The sequence below is a fragment of the Balaenoptera physalus genome (assembly GCF_965194825.1).
Source record: "Balaenoptera physalus genome assembly, chromosome: 1".
NCBI lineage: Eukaryota > Metazoa > Chordata > Mammalia > Artiodactyla > Balaenopteridae > Balaenoptera > Balaenoptera physalus.
Genome location: NC_138882.1, coordinates 77,649,770 through 77,662,086, shown reverse-complemented (window position 1 = coordinate 77,662,086; position 12,317 = coordinate 77,649,770). Strand labels below are relative to the sequence as shown.

Genomic DNA, 12,317 nt, shown 5'->3' with positions numbered 1-12,317 from the left:
ACCTGTTGGGATCCCTTGGGAGAGGTGCTTTCGGGAAGGTCGTTTAAAGGGGGAATACCTGCTTCCTGATTGAAGAAAATAATACAGGGGTGGTTTTTGTTTCTAGATTACAGGTAACCCCGGCCAGGTGTCAGAGTCACTTCCTAAACGCCTTATTTGCCACGACTCCTTTGCAAGTGCCAGTCATTGAAGGGGGGGGGGGGAGGTGTGGTGAAAGCTGCCCGGTTACTAGTTTTGTGGCTTAATGTTAAGTTTCAGCAGCTAGTAGGGGACCGCTGCTGAAGAATTTATCGGGGGTGACTGGAATTTTCAGCTCCAAGCCCCAGGTCCGTCCTTGGGAGAGGGGGCGGGGCGGAAGCCTCTGTACTGCACCATGAGGTGTGAATAAGGCTGGCCCCCTGTGATGCACTTCCCAGAGTGAGGAGTTCTGGTTTCTGAGATTACAGCTGGGGTTCCTGCTGCCCATCACAGGGGAATAGTGTTTCTGCCCTTCCTTCTTGCAGCTTGACGCCCTCCCCCCAAGACTCAGAGATGCGCAGCACCTACTGTGTGCCTGTCGCTGGTTAAGTGACAGAAAATACTACCCCTCCAAGTAGGTTGTGTCTTCTGGTTTTGAAAAGGTAGTACTTTCGATGTGGAGACAGTCAGTCTTCATTCCCTTTTTCTCCTTAATGGCTTTGTAGATGGCAGGGTGTTAGCATCTCAGGCAAGGGTTACTCCATCAGGTGGCTATTTCCTTCAGTTCTTGAGACATCTTTTTGAGTGTCTGATATGAGTCCAATGTGGTCAGTTACTTTCGATTATTCTTCCTTCTCATGGAGACGTGTGAGTTGTTAAATCTCACCTTTTTTTTTTCTCCCTGAATAACCTTCCCCCAGCCATATTTGCTAGAGCTAGGAGGGCACCCCCTGTTTCCCCAGACATCAAACCCTGCAGTGGAATGCAGAGCTGAATTACTGGGTATGGCTGGGACCAGAGTGGGGCTGTAGCCAAGATCTTATCTTGCTTCTCTCAGAATAGAGCTGGTTGGTCTAATATAGGATGTTTGGGTTAATTTTTGTCCGGGCCTGTTGCTTTGGTGAGCAGGGTTTTAAATTTTAAAGTATGAGTTTTCATCACGTCATGATTTAATTTTCTCGGACATGCATAAACTGGGAAATCGGCTTTTGTCTTGTTTGGTTCACCAGGGCTCTGTTTTGCAAGAATGAACAGAAGAAGAAAGATCAGAATTAAAGTGTTTTTAACCTTTTAATTCTTTTCTCACAGTCTCTGCATTTGGTCCTCGCTAGGACTCATAACCTAGCATGCATAAGAATCACCAGGTGAGGTTGTTAAAGAGTCAGATTCTTGCCACCTCCAATTCTAATCCGACACCTCTGGGGAGAGCCCAGGACTGTGCACCTCTAAGGAGCATTCCAGGTGATTTAATGCAGGCGATTGGGACCAGACTTTGAGAAACACTGGCTTCAGGCTTGCCTCCAGCTTGCTGGATCTTACCCTCTCTTTCCCAACATGCAGTTTCTTTTCTAAGCAAATGTCTGGGGGTTGTGTGGTGTAGTTCCTATAGTAACTTGCCTGGATTCACACGCAGTGGTGCTCCGTAAGAGGAAGGGGAACCACAGTCGGTCCCAGCTGTGTTCCCAATGCAGACGTGGGACATGGTGAACCATGGGTTCTGCTTTGAGAATGGCGAGGTAGGGAAGAAAGGACAGGGCTGACCTTGAGAACTGGGTCCTAACTCCCAGCTCTTGGTAATCGATGCTGGACACCGGTACATTCAAATCATGTCAGCCAAGACCTGAGTAGAGGTGGAAGCAGAAGCTTTTCTGTCTCATGAGCACCTGGCAAGCACCTCATCTGGCTGGTTTGCACATCCCTCCCCAGCAGTGTCCGTGGAACTGCACGATCACTGGGTTTTCAGGGTTAAATCCACACCACACTCATTCCTTGTTTTGGAAAAGCACAGGCTGTAAAATGTAAATGTATTAGTGCTGCCTTGTCAGATACTCTTGGAAAATGAGCCCAGGTCTTTCACTCCCAAGGGCTGGCAGTTGTTCAGAATCAACACTGGATGGAATGACTTTTTGGATGGATACCGCTCATTTTCAGGGTGCCGCGGAGATTGAAAAGGTTATGGCTAGGGTTGAAGGGCATCTGGGTGTCAGAGGTTCTGTGCACTTAAAAAACACACCGTGCATTTAACTATCAAGTAGGATCCTAGAGGTTTTTCACCTGCAGTGCTTCATGTAATTCTCACTGCTTCCCGGGAGGTGGATCTCCTTATACCTTATAAATGAGGATATGTTGCCTGCTTTAGTGCACATAGCTGGGTATGGCAGAGACAGAATTTAAACCTGGGAGCTTTGACTTCAGACTCTCAAATGCAATGCTTATTCACTTAACATTTTTTATGGAATGTTCACTCTATGCTGGGCGGTTGGTCTGATTCACGGTTCACTGGTGGGGCATCCTTAGGTTGTTGGCCTCTCTGACTCTGATGTAGAAAATTATTCACACTTTTAGTGCTAGGCTCTTTCAAGATATAACCTTGGTCTGGGAGTTGCTCTTAAGGGATAGTACCCTCCGTGTCAGAAAGGGCACCTGGCTCACTGACTGTTGCTGGTGGGTGGGCGGTAAAATCCTTCTCGGCTTGAAAGCTTGTGTGGCTCCTTTGTATTTGTCTCTCCCTCTCCCTCTCCCGGTATGCCTTCCTGGTGGCCAGTGCCATCAACTGGCTGTCTCTGCTTGCTGGGTGAGAAGACTTCTCATGACAGTGGTGCAAAGAATAAGAGTATTAATAACATAGTTATGCCTTACGTTTGTAGGTGATTTTTGATTTGCATGCGACTTTCACACACACACACAATTTTCCTCATGTGGAAATTGGGACACTAGTGTTATCTCTGTTTTTCAGATGAAAGAATTGGGGATCAGAGAGATTAACTTGTCCAGAGTCACAGAACTGATAAGATGAAAGAATAATGATTATAGCTGATATTTAGTGAGCACTTACTATGGACCATGTATTGTTCTAGGTGCTGCCTCATTTAAGCCTCACACTCCAGTCCTTTTGATTCCTCGTCCATGGTTCCTTAACTTCATCCTGAAGTAGTAGCTCCCTCTGTATTCCTAGCTCTCGTTGCGTAGCCCGTTCACTGATCTGGGCGTGTGTGGCACAGCCTGTCAGAACTGGAAAGCACCTTAGCTCACCTTGTATAGCCTCCATATTTTACAGATGAGGAAGTTGAGGTCCAGAGGGGAAGTCATCGACCCAGGGTCACATAGCTAGGTGAGAACAGAACCAGGACTCATCCCTAGTTTCCTGGCTTCAAGTTGGTTTCAGTTATCTGTTGCTGCTTAATAGCCTGCCCCAAAACTCAGGGGCATAAAACAATGTCTGTTTAATCTGCTCATGATTCGTGGGTCAGGAGTTCAGGCAGGACTTGGCTGGGCTGTTCTTCTGTTGCATATGGTGTGGACTGGATCACTCACTCGGCTTCATTCTGCTGTGGCTGGGCTGGAAGGTCCTAGAAGGCTTCACTCTCATGGCTGTGCTTTGGTAGTCCTCCGTGTGCAGGTTCTCTGCATTGGGTAGCTTGGATTTCCTTATAGCATGGTGGCCCTTTGATCTGGCAGCTGGCTTTCAGGAGGGAGTGTTCCAAGCAGGGAAGGTGGAAGCTCTTAAGGTCTGGCCTCCAAAGTTACACAGAGTCACTTCTGCTGCATTCTGTTGGTCAAATCGGGCCATAGGCTGGCTCAGATTCAAGGGGAGGAGAAGTATTCTCCACTTCTTGGTGGGGAGTGTCAAGGTCACAGTGCAAGAGTGCACGTGGGATGAGAGATATTGCCAAAGCCATCCTTGGATCATGGTCAACCATAAAATTTTGTGTTCTTTCCCCTCTGCATGTAGCTTCTCCAGTGATGTCGAGTGTTCTTTGAGTACCTTGTCTCGTGCTTCTGTGTATAACACCCTCCCCCAACATCAGATACATATACACATAGCCAGCAACATCAAATTATTTATCAAGTGGAAGAAATTTCCAATTGTAGAAGGTCTGAAAGCAGTAAATATATTGTCTTATTGCTGAGTGATTTGGGGGATTTGGGAGTCCTTGGTCAAATCTGAACTGAATTCTCTGGCCATTATTCCCTCCTTGCTAAATGGCTTCACTGGCTGATGGTTTCCATGATGTAGATTTTAGAGATTCCAATAACCCCACACAGCAGGCTACCTGCGGATGCCTCTTGAACACACTATCCTGAGGGCTTCCAGATTAGGACATTACATATGTTGGCTCACCATAAATGAGGTACTCTAACTCAAACCTAACCTGTGGTGTGTGGTAAAAAGCTCTCAGAACCAGCTCTGCTATATTCTGGGTGGGCACTCTCCCCTCCCCCGCCCACCCCTCAAAGGGTCCTGTCTTCCAGGATTGTGGACAAGTAGGGATTCAGATAGAGGCCCTGGTGTATTCGCCGATGTCATCATTGAAGTGCAGGTTATTTCACTTTATTAGGTATTTGTCCGGATGCTTTAATATCCATTGTTGTCTTCTGCCTGGACCAGATGAATCTTTGGGGGACGATGGGTCTCAAAGATACAGCACTGCTCAGAAATAATACCTGTTTGTATTCACCCTTATTTTGCTCTCAGGTGCCCCAGGGTGTTCCTCTGGAGCTGGTGTTTTGGGATTTGATGGGCAAATGTATTTCTACCTTATCTGTACACTTCATGATTTTGCCATGTCTCCTTTGCCCAAAATGTCCCAGTCCATTTAGTGGTCAGAATCTCACACTCACTTGCCATGCTGACCTTTGCCAATCATCCATGTCCAAGACCCTAATCAGACTCATTGTTTATTATCGCTTACTCGTAATGCTGCTACTTCCGGAACTCAAACCTTCAGAATGCTTCCTTTGACCATCATTATCTGCTTCCTCTCACCTCATTGCCTTGAGGCTGCCCTTAGCTCCTCAGTGACCTCCTGCTGCCCTTATCCTGCTCCCCCAGCAGCCTGGAGCCATGCCCACCACCCTTTCCGTCTTTCCCACTTTCCTGCCCTACACTGCAGACTTGGTCTCTGCTACTTTCCTCCTTCCTTCCTGTTTTTGGAAAAAGAACTTCCTTCTTTCCTCCACTCCCTTTTCCCTAATAGCTTTATTGATCTATAATTCACATACCATACAATTCACTAATTTGAAATATACCATTAAGTAGTTTTTAATATATTCATAGTGTTGTGCAATTATCACCACAGTCAATTTTAGAACATTTTCATCACCTCAGAAAGAAACCCTGTACCCTTTAACTGTCATTCCCCCTGCCCCCTTCCACCCCAGCCTTAAGCAACTACTAATCTACTTTCTGTCTCTAGATTTGGCTATTCTGGACATTTCATATAAATGGAACCATGGTGTATGTGGGGTTTTGTGATTGGCTTCTTTCACTTTGCATGATGTTTTCAGGGTTCATCCATATTGTAGCATGTATCAGGACTCCATTGCTTTTTGTGGCTGAATAATATTCCTTTGTATGGGTACACCACATTTTGTTTGTCTATTTATCAGTTGATGGACATTAAGTTTGTTTGTTTTTTACCTATTATGAATAATGCTGCTGTAAACATTTTGTGCACAAATTTTTGTGTGATATATGCTTAAATTTCTCATGGGTAGGTAGGTAAGAGTGAAATTGCTGGATCACATGGTAACTATGTTTAACCACTGTGGGACTGCCAGGTTGTTTTCCGATGTGGCAGCACCATTTTACTTTTCCACCAGCAGTGTGTTAGGATTCTGATTTCTCCGCATCCTCACCGACACTTCTTATAATCTGGCTTTTTGATTCTAGCCAGCCTAGTGGGTATGAAGTGGTATCTCACTGTGGTTTTGATTTGCATTTCCCTGATGAATAATGATATAGAACATCTTTTCATGCGTTTATTGGCCATTTTCACATCTTTGGAGAAATGTCTATTCAGATCTTTTGCCCATTTTTAAATTGGATTGTCTTTTTTTAAAAAAAATTACTGAATTGTAAGAGCTCTTTACATATTCTGTATTCAAATCCATTATGTAGCTTTGCAAGTGTTTTCACCTATTCTGTGGGTGGTCTTTTCACTTTCCTGGTATCGTCTTTTGAAACACAAAAGTTTTAAATTATGAAGTCCGATTAGTTTTTTTCTTTTTCCCTCTTTCTTTTTAAGATTCATCTGCCCTCCCTCTGCTGCTAGCCTGCCTCTCCTGAGTCTTTGTTCATTACCCCATCACTCCCTACCCCCACCTTTGCATTGTTCCATCTTTCCCCCTACTGGCTCACTCCTCTGCCCAGGAGTGTGCTGTGACCTTCTCTATGTGAAAACTCTCTTCTCTCCACCGTTTTCTTCATTAACATGTTGTCTTCTTCCTTCTACAGCTAAGCCTCATGAAAGAGTGGTCTACTCTCTGCAGTTTCTCAATATTCATTCAGTCCCTGGCCGTGTCCTTCCCACCTCTGTCCTGGCTGCCATGTAGAAATTGTTCTACTGTCACCCTTCTCTGTCCTCATTCTTTTTGAGTTTTCTCCCTGAACAGCCTATCCTTGTCTTTCTTGGGATGCCTCACTCAGCTCTCTGCAGGTTCTCGATTGGCCATGCATAGCCCCCCTGTCTGTACCTTCTCTTCTTTGCTGCACATTGACCTCTAAGGTAAGTGCTCAGCTTCATCCTTCCCCCTCCCCCCTCGTTATGCATGTTGGCTCCTAGATCTCTAACTCTAGTCCAGACTCCAGATCTTTATTTCTAGCTTCCTGCTGGCCATCTCTACCCCAATGAACATGTTGCTAACCCCATTGCTCAACAAGGTTGAATTCAAATCTCTCTGATGACTTCATACTTCTTTAAATGACCCCACCATCTTCTCAGACACCAAGCTTGGCACTTTGGAGCAGTGGACTCATTGGCTGTTGATTGAGTACCTATTGTGGCCAGGCTTTTCCCAGACACCACCCCCCCCCATCCCCCCACTTCAAATGAGTTGTGTCCTTGAATTTCCACAGTTATATCCATCCATGCATCCTGCCTGTTCCTTCTTGTCTCACCTCTGGCTGGTTCAGATGCTCATCACCTCTCACCATCCTGTTTCAGTTACCTTCTGGAGGCCTCCACTTTATCCTATAAACTTTTGCTCTGTTAATTATCCTGAAATATAATTATGATATCCTTCTACTCAAAGACACTAAAAGTTTATAAGCCTACTATATTAGATACAAAAATTCTTAGCCTGATATTCAGGGCTCTCTGGTTTTGAACAGTTCCTTTTAATCACCCTATGCTTCAGCCCAACTGGGGTACCTACCATTCCCTCAACCCACCCCTGTGATTCTGCATCCATCTCTTAGGCCCAGTCCTCTGTCACTCAGTGAAGTGGATGTTACCAGTCCCTTCTCTATGTGGAAGGGACTGACCAGACCCTGCTATGGATTAGAGCTGCTTGCCCTTGTCTGATTTTCATCCCCCCCACTGTCATCATTAGGGTCCCTGTCACTCTGCCCCCTCGTGTCTTCTGCAGTGCTTTGCATATAGAAAATGTATTTTGAATCAATGAATATAATTTCTAAGATGCTCCCTACAAGGACTGCCAGGACCCTCCTGTATCACCCAAGAGTAGGAGATGCCTCAGCTGGCTCTAGTCTCCTCCCGGCTTTTTCTCTTGCTTTAGGCCTGTACCTCTCAGTCCCTAGTGAGACTAGACTAGTCCCTGATCCCAGGAGATATCCCCATCACCCCCACCTCACAGAGTGCCACTGCCTTCCAAAGGAAGTGCCAGGTAAGCATTTTTCCTGAATTAAATGGAATTCCAGTGATGGATATGCAATGGAATTAGAATCTTTGAGTGTAGAACACATGGCCAATTTTAGGAGTAGATAATTGTCAATTATTAGTAAAAAAAAAAATATTTTCAACCTGTTGTGTTCTTATTAATGAATTAATACCCTTTACCCCCAATTCTTTGTTTCCTTTAATTTTCTATTTTATAGTTTTTATGACATGAATTTGGTTGACAGCATAGCACAAATGGGTTCAGGAGCCGAATTGTGTTTGGGTTCAAATCTTGGCTCTATCCCTCACTTGCTGTGTGAACTTGTGCAAGTTACTTAACATCTCTCCTTTAGTATTCTCATCTGTAAAAAGAGGATACAGGTATCACATACCTCATGGGGTTAGTGAGAGGAGCAAATGAGTTACACACGCAAACTCCTAGCATAGTGCCTGCCACCCAGTGGGTCGTTATTTTTATTATTGTTGTTGTTTAGTCCTGCAGATTGCAATTTAAATTTCATCTGTGCATGGTTTTAATCTAGGAATTGTCATACACTCTTTTTAAAAAAATTTTATGCATTTTTTTTTGGCTGCATTGGGTCTTCGTTGCTGCACGTGGGCTTTCTCTAGTTGCGGTGAGCGGGGGCTACTCTTCGTTGAGGTGCGCGGGCTTCTCATTGCGGTGGCTTCTCTTGTGGAGCATGGGCTCTAGGTGTGCTTCAGTAGTTGCAGCATGCGGGCTCAGTAGTTGTGGCACGCGGACACTAGAGAGTGCAGACTTCAGTAGTTGTGGCACGTGGGCTCAGTAGTTGTGGCTTGTGGGCTCTGGAGCGCAGGCTCAGTAGTTGTGGCGCACGGGCTTAGTTGCTCCGCGGCATGTGGGATCTTCCTGGACCAGGGATCGAACCCGTGTCCCCTGTATAGACAGGTGGATTCTTAACCGCCAGGGAAGTCCCCACTCTGTTTTTTTAATAAGTCAGAGGCCTAGTAGTGTATTATCTTCATTTTACGTGCGTGCTTAAAGCATCTAGCTGCCATATTATTCTTGATTCCCAAAGTTGCAAATCAGACAGCGTGACTACTTTGTGGACTTAAAATAGCTGTCAGCCTCCTTGGGAAGGAATAAGGAGGGGTTAACTAGCTTCTGGTGCATGCCCCCATCACATTTGTTCTAGTCTTTTAATCCTTGTTCGGATTAAAAATCACAGAATCTTGTTAAGTACTGTATGTTGTCTGTATTCACTACCTTTCTCTGAATTTCTTGGATAAATACGTCTTTAAGCAGAGGTAATCTAAGCAGAAGGAATCTTGCATCATGGGATTAATTAATACCTTGTGATGCTTACAATTCCCTTTTCAATTTTTATATTCAGCATCATATTTCCTTTCAAACACTGGAGCAGCTAGCTTTAAAAGTTACTTAAAATGGCACTTCCAGCAAGTTCCCATGCCCAGAGTGTTGGAACACTTTAGAACCCCTGGTCTCCTACCCACCGCGTGTAACCCAGTTGGTTTCCTGCAACACTTCAACGAGACTTGTGTGTCTTAACACTTTTATGGCTCCATCCATGAGAACTGAGGACAGTGGTTACTACCCCCATTTATTCTTGAAGCTGCAGTGCTTTCCAGGAGAGCTGTTGAAATGATCAGCCTTGAGAGGTGAATGAGACCTGGGACTCCCTACCAAGGGGTAGCCAAGAAGAGGGCACTTGCCCAATGCACCCTGTATTCAGAACGCTCTGAACTCCATTAGCCTGTGCGTGAGCATGTTAGAAACACTGTTTGCGTGCTTGCAGAATCATCACGTGTCCCCTATTCTGTGCTGCTCCTCCCTGCTGGTTCTGTTTGTGCATTTCTTATCTCTTGATCTAGGCTATAAGCTCCTCAAGGATGAAGGGGACTCCCCACATACCTGCCTCGTGCTGTTCACATCATAGAAAGCTAACATAATAATCACTATCATTTACAAAGCACTTACTATGTTCTAGGCACTGTGCCAAGCTCTTTCTAGGAAATGATTAATCTTCCCCAACAGCCCTATGCGTTAAGGTACTCTCATCATTTGAGTTTTACTGATGGGGAAGCCGAGGCATAGAGAGGCAGAGTAACTTGCTCACAGTCTACATTTAGTAATGGATAGATCCCTGAGTCAAACCCCGGCAGTCTGGCACTATTAACTTCTGTGCTGAATATGCTTCAAAATACCAAGAACTAATGTTTATCTGGTACTCACCACTTTCAACGCATGGTTCTCAGAATTTTACATATGCAAACTAATTTAATCTTTACAGTGGCCCCCTGAGGGTAGGGGTTTTTGCTTCCAATGAGGAAACTGAGACCATCTTTCTAGGTTGGATTGAATGGGCAAATGGACTATTAAAGGTGGTGGTCTCAGCTCCTCCCATTGAGGTTAAGCCTGTGACCAAGGGACTGGCCAGCTGCTGTGTGCCAGTGGGCAACAGGCCACCTTTGGTGGGCCTCTCTGGTGGGTCATGTTGATGGTCTCCAGATGTGAAAATGAGGCATCAATGAGTAAGTGGAAAAGCCAAGAGGGGCAGGAGAGGGGATTTGGGAGGCCCTTCCTTCCTGGGGAGAGTTATTCTTTGCTGGGCTCCTGCCCGTGCACTTCCTATCAAACGGTGGTGATCCACCCACCCTTACCACACCTCTTCCTCGTGTCAACGTCCATGCTCTCTTCCTTGCACTTCTCAGCTCTGTTTCTGAGGACCGGTTCTCTCCACTCCACTTGGAGCCTCCAGGGTCCCTCTAGGAAAGTATAAATGCCAAAAAACTTCCAGCCCAGGAGATGTTGCCTTTTGGTTGGAAATCTTAGCCCACAGGGCACAATGGAAAAGCTCCTTGGTTGTGTCCTTTTTTTCTATCTTGATTATAAACTCTTCCCTTTTTGTTTTGGTCTCTTTGGATGGGAAGAGGCACTCGTGTGGAAGCGTTTTATTTTTCTGCCAAGAAGAAGATTAATGTCTCCCATGGGCCAAGTGACAGCTAACGTATTATTTCACTCCCATGCTATTTCCCATAAATGGATTTAACCTGTACTGTAACTACATTTTCAAACTGTTCCTCAATATGTGTGGATTCTTTTCTCTTAAATTTGGCAGCCCAGGTTAAACACACTATATCCTGGCCACCATATCCAAAATATGATTGAAACTTTACCTCTTGTTTCAAGGTCACTTAAATGCTGCTCTTTCCTCCTTCAGGTCAGGAATTTTGCAGCATCCTCAAGTGAGAGGAATCACCTGCAAATTCCTTTGATTAGTTAAGGCATCTGTTCTCAAACTTTGGTGTCTATTAGAATCATGTGGAAACTGATGAAAATATAGAGGCCCGGGCTTGAAGTAGCATACGGCTTGGATCTCTGTGCCTTTATCATGTTTTCCAGGTGATTCTGATAGATACCTTTGTTTGAGAACCACGAGTTGGAGCACTGGTTCCAAACTTGGCTGCTTTTTGGAATCTCGGGGGAGTTAAAAAAAAATTGCTGCTGGCTGCGAACGCTCAGCAATTTTAATTCAATTAATATGGGTGTAGCCTGGGTGTTGCAATTATATCTTTTATTTCTTTGCTGAGACTTTGTTTTTTCATTTGTTTCAAGCATATTCATAATTGCTTGTTGAAGCATTTTTATGAAGGCCACTTTAAAGTCCTTGTCAGATAATTCTAACTCTCTGTCATCTTGGTACTGGCATCTTTTTTTTTTTAACATCTTTACTGGAGTATAATTGCTTTACAGTGTTGTGTTAGTTTCTGCTGTATAACAAAGTGAATCAGCTATATGTATACATATACCCCATATCCCCTCCGGCTTGCATCTCCCTCCCACCCTCCTTATCCCACCCCTCTAGGTGGTCACAAAGCACTGAGCTGATCTCCCTGTGCTATGCAGCTGCTTCCCACTAGCTATCTATTTTACATATGGTAGTGTATATATGTCAATGCCTCTCTCTCACTTCGTCCCAGCTTACCCTTCCCCCTCCCCGTGTCCTCAGGTCCATTCTCTACGTCTGTGTCTTTATTCCTGTCCTGCCCCTAGGTTCATCAGAACCATTGTTTTTTTTTTTAGATTCCATATATATGTGTTAGCATATGGTATTTGTTTTTCTCTTTCTGACTTACTTCACTCTGTATGACAGACTCTAGGTCCATCCACCTCACTACAAATAACTCAATTTCGTTTCTTTTTATGGCTGAGTAATATTCCATTGTATATATGTGCCACATCTTCTTTATCCATTCATCTGTCGATGGATACTTAGGTTGCTTCCATGTCCTGGCTATTGTAAATAGAGCTGCAGTGAACACTGTGGTACATGACTCTTTGAATTATGGTTTTCTCAGGGTATATGCCCAGTAGTGGGATTGCTGGGTCATATGGTAGTTCTACTTTTAGTATTTTAAGGAACCTCCATACTGTTCTCCATAGTGGCTGTATCAATTTACATTCCCACCAACAGTGCAAGGGGGTTCCCTTTTCTCTGCACCCTCTCCAGCATTTAT

The 12,317-nt window shown here is 44.7% G+C and overlaps 1 protein-coding gene across 6 annotated transcripts in view; it reads left to right on the top strand.

Moving 5' to 3' along the window:
• The window catches only part of LOC309663865 (carboxyl-terminal PDZ ligand of neuronal nitric oxide synthase protein), a 302,668-nt gene that overhangs the window by 647 nt on the left and 289,704 nt on the right, over positions 1-12,317 (top strand). The window lies entirely within an intron of this gene.